This window comes from Schistocerca cancellata, chromosome 3 (assembly GCF_023864275.1).
Source record: "Schistocerca cancellata isolate TAMUIC-IGC-003103 chromosome 3, iqSchCanc2.1, whole genome shotgun sequence".
NCBI lineage: Eukaryota > Metazoa > Arthropoda > Insecta > Orthoptera > Acrididae > Schistocerca > Schistocerca cancellata.
The window spans coordinates 613,616,772-613,621,893 of NC_064628.1; the positions used below are offsets into that span (position 1 = coordinate 613,616,772).

Genomic DNA, 5,122 nt, shown 5'->3' on the forward strand with positions numbered 1-5,122 from the left:
AGTTAGCTGATAAGTATATCTACTTAAAGAAAGTCCGTCTAACTAAGGGATCACCTTCAGAGGATGTCATGCTTCCAAGTAGAGAAGAATTAGCATATTTCATCTGAATATAAGAAGTATTAGAGATACAGTTAGTGAACTGCTTATAGATCTTGACTCTGAAATTATTGGTATCTCAGAGCACCACTAAAATAATTTGACAATTTACAAGCTTCCTTTACCAGGATACAGATTAGCTGGCTGTTTTTCAAGGAACTCCTTGCACGGTGGGGGAGTGGCTATGTACGTAAAAACAATATTCATTTTGAGTCCATCGATGTATCACGACACTGCACTCAACTGATATTTGAATGTTGTGCTGGGGCAGTTAAATTTAGTGAAACTAAATTTCTAAATGGGATTTTTTATAGGTCCCTGACTCTGACCTCTGAATATCTTGCCTAAGCTTGAGGGAGTTCTTGATTGACTTTGTATGAAGTACAAGAATTTAGTTATGTATGGTGACTTCAACATAAGTTTTGTATATGGTGGTGCAAGAAAAAGGATGTTGCTAGATATCCTAAATTCATATGATGTGACGCAGACTGTAGTTTTTCCAGCTATGGTGCAGGGGAACAGTAGTACAGCCATTGACAATATTTTTATTCATTCTTCATTACTAGATTGGCATTCTGTTAGTAGAAGGGTGAATGGCTAACAGACCATGATGCACAAATTTTAACACTAAAAGGCTTTTACGCTCAAACAAATGTCACATATAATTACAAACTATGTAGGAAAGTCTATCCAACAGCAATCGACTGTTTTTTTAAACCTTGTCGTGGAACAAGAGTGGCAGGATGTTCATAATGCCAGTAACACATATGTTAAATGTAGTGCTTTCCTTAACACATTTCTCACGCTCTTTGAGAGTTGCTTTCTATTAGAAAGTTCTAAACGGGGTACTAGCAGTAATAGGCAGCCTGGATTGGCTGATTGGTGGGATAATGATATCATGAAGAACAAAGTGGGAATTAATACTTCCTGGCAGATTAAAACCGTGTGCCGGACCGAGACTCGAACTCGGGACCTTTGCCTTTCACGGGCAAGTGCTCTACCAACTGAGCTACCCAAGCACGACTCACGCCCCGTCCTCACAGCTTTACTTCTGCCAGTTGGTAGAGCACTTGCCCGCGAAAGGCATAGGTCCAGAGTTCAAGTCTCGGTCCGGCACACAGTTTTAATCTGCCAGGAAGTTTCATATCAGCGCACACTCCGCTGTAGAGTGAAAATTTCATTCTAAAGTGGGAATTACATCAAAATGTTAGAAGTAGTCAGAATAAAGCTACAGCAGCCCATTACAAACAGTCTTGTAAGGTGCTCAAAAATGTTATCGGGAAAGTAAAGAGTATATGGTATGCAAAAAGAATAGCAAATTCACGGGATAAAATTGAAACCATTTGGTCAGTTGTGAAGGAAGTGTGTGGTCAGGAGCTCAAGGTGATGATATAAAGTGTGGCGTTCGCTGTGTTATTCAGAGGTTTGGTATTTAACTAATTTGTAAATGGAAAAGATAATCTTATTTTATTACATTGAGTAATTACTAAATAATTTTTCTCCCGGATAAATATTTGATCAAGTTGCTAAAGAACTCCAAGTTAACGTCGTGTTAAAGTGTTGTCTGTAAGTTGTGTAAGTGTCACTAAATCACTGTTCATACAACAGATTCTATACAACTATGGATTATGGTTGAAACAGTTATCTTCAGCAAAATGATCATTAAAACCACAGAATATCAGCCGCGCACAACACTGACGTATGTTGCCTGAAACAATATTCTTCGCAACTCGTGCGTAATTAATTTCGGCTCCATACATCAGCTAGAAAAGTTTGTTATAACAATCGTGCTATGAGCACTGTTTTTAAAGAACCAATCTGATTCGAATTATTTTCATTAAAATGAGTTCGGGACCACCGGTACATATTCATTTTTACACATTTGTATTACGTTCAGCATTTATGTCTGTAGAGTTGCGTAATTGGAATTTGCCGCTGTGATAATTGTTAAGATGGCGGCAGACAATTAATAGAGACTTTCTATTGTTAGAGCAAATAAGTAAATATTTAAAATGTTTATTAAACGCTATAAACTATACTTTCATATTGTGCAGTATTTAGACCGCATCAAGCAAACATTTGATTCGTTCTAAGGAAAACGCAGACAAAAATGCGATACAAATCGCTATCATCAATGGCTGCGCTCCTTGCAGCGGAAAGAAATAATTAACACAGATAAAGCTTACTGAGAGAGGAATTAAATTTACAAATAACTATTCACTCATGTTTCTAATATTAATGAACTCTATTTTCAAGTAATAATTAACAAATAATTACAATTTCTTAACAGACCTCAGTTTGATAAGCGTCCGCAATCTACATAAGCCAACCAATAAAAGGTAAAAACAAAGGAAGGCATCTACATCTACATCTACATCTAAATCTACATCTACATTTATACTCCGCAAGCCACCCAACGGTGTGTGGCGGAGGGCACCTTACGTGCCACTGTGATTACCTCGTTTTCCTGTTCCAGTCGCGTATGGTTCGCGGGAAGAACGACTGTCTGAAAGCCTCCGTGCGCGCTCTAATCTCTCTAATTTTGCATTCGTATAAGTAACGGGAAGCAATATATTCGATACCTCATCCAGAAACGCACCCTCTCGAAACCTGGACAGCAAGCTACACCGCGATGCAGAGCGCCTCTCTTGCAGAGTCTGCCACTTGAGTTTGTTAAACATCTCCGTAACGCTATCACGGTTACCAAATAACCCTGTGACGAAACGCGCCGCTCTTCTTTGGATCTTCTCTATCTCCTCCGTCAACCCGATCTGGTACGGATCCCACACTGATGAGCAATACTCAAGTATAGGTCGAACGAGTGTTTTGTAAGCCACCTCCTTTGTTGATGGACTACATTTTCTAAGGACTCTCCCAATGAATCTCAACCTGGTACCCGCCTTACCAACAATTAATTTTATATGATCATTCCAATTCAAATCGTTCCGCACGCATACTCCCAGATATTTTACTGAAGTAACTGCTACCAGTGTTTGTTCCGCTATCATATAATCATAATGAAGGATCCTTCTTTCTATGTATTCGCAATACATTACATTTGTCTATGTTAAGGGTCAGTTGCCACTCCCTGCACCAAGTGCCTATCCGCTGCAGATCTTCCTGCATTTCGCTACAATTTTCTAATGCTGCAACTTCTCTGTATACTACAGCATCATCCGTGAAAAGCCGCATGGAACTTCCGACACTATCTACTAGGTCATTTATATACATTGTGAAAAGCAATGGTCCCATAACACTCCCCTGTGGCACGCCAGAGGTTACTTTAAAGTCTGTAGACGTCTCTCCAGTGAGAACAACATGCTGTGTTCTGTTTGCTAAAAACTCTTCAATCCAGCCACACAGCTGGTCTGATATTCCGTAGGCTCTTACTTTATCAGGCGACAGTGCGGAACTGTATCGAACGCCTTCCGGAATCAAGAAAAATAGAATCTACCTGGGAGCCTGTATCTAATATTTTCTGGGTCTCATGAACAAATAAAGCGAGTTGGGTCTCACATGGCCGCTGTTTCCGGAATCCATGTTGATTCCTACACAGTAGATTCTGGGTTTCCTAAAACGACATGATACTCGAGCAAAAAACATGTTCTAAAATTCTACAACAGATCGGCGTCAGAGATATTGGTCTATAGTTTTGCGCATCTGCTCGACGACCCTTCTTGAAGACTGGGACTACCTGTGCTCTTTTCCAATCATTTGGAACCTTCCGTTCCTCTAGAGACTTGCGGTACACGGCTGTTAGAAGGGGGGCAAGTTCTTTCGCGTACTCTGTGTAGAATCGAATTGGTATCCCGTCAGGTCCAGTGGACTTTCCTCTGTTGAGTGAATCCAGTTGCTTTTATATTCCTTGGACACTTATTTCGATGTCAGCCATTTTTTCGTTTGTGCGAGGATTTAGAGAAGGAACTACAGTGCGGTCTTCCTCTGTGAAACAGCTTTGGAAACAGGTGTTTAGTATTTCAGCTTTACGCGTGTCATCCTCTGTTTCAATGCCTTCATGATCCCGGAGTGTCTGGATATGCTGTCTCGAGCCACTTACTGATTTAACGTAAGACCAGAACTTCCTAGGATTTCCTGTCAAGTCGGTACATAGAATTTTACTTTCGAATTCACTGAACGCTTCACGCATAGCCCCCCTTACGCTAACTTTGACGTCGTTTAGCTTCTGTATGTCTGAGAGGTTTTGGCTGTGTTTAAACTTGGAGTGAAGCTCTCTTTGCTTTCGCAGTAGTTTCCTAACTTTGTTGTTGAACAACGGTGGGTTTTTCCCGTCCCTCACAGTTTTACTCGGCACATACCTGTCTAAAACGCATTTTACGATTGCCTTGAACTCTTTCCATAAACACTCAACATTGTAAGTGTCGGAACAGAAATTTTCGTTTTGGTCTGTTAGGTAGTCTGAAATCTGCCTTCTATTACTCTTGCTAAACAGATAAACCTTCCTCTCTTTTTTTTATATTCCTATTAACTTCCATATTCAGGGATGCTGCAACGGTCTTATGATCACTGATTCCCTGTTCTGCACATACAGAGTCGAAAAGTTCGGGTATGTTTGTTATCAGTAAGTCCAAGATGTTATCTCCACGAGTCGGTTCTCTGTTTAATTGCTCGAGGTAATTTTCGGATAGTGCACTCAGTATAATGTCACTCGATGCTCTGTCCCTACCACCCGTTCTAAACATCTGAGTGTCCCAGTCTATATCTGGTAAATTGAAATCTCCACCTAAGACTATAACATGCTGAGAAAATTTATGTGAAATGTATTCCAAATTTTCTCTCAGTTGTTCTGCCACTAATGCTGCTGAGTCGGGAGGTAGGTAAAAGGAGCCAATTATTAACCTAGCTCGGTTATTGAGTGTAACCTCCACCCATAATAATTCACAGGAACTATCCATTTCTACTTCACTACAGGATAAACTACTACTAACAGCGACGAACACTCCACCACCGGTTGCTTGCAATCTATCCTTTCTAAACACCGTCTGTACCTTTGTAAAAATTTCGGCAG

General features: G+C 40.3%; 1 non-coding gene across 1 annotated transcript; it reads right to left on the minus strand.

The window, feature by feature from the left end:
* Positions 1 to 1,041: 1,041 nt before the first annotated feature.
* Trnas-uga (transfer RNA serine (anticodon UGA)) lies at positions 1,042 to 1,116 on the minus strand. Its single transcript has one exon. It is a non-coding gene; the product is annotated as a tRNA-Ser (tRNA).
* Between the last annotated feature and the right edge of the window lie 4,006 nt (positions 1,117 to 5,122).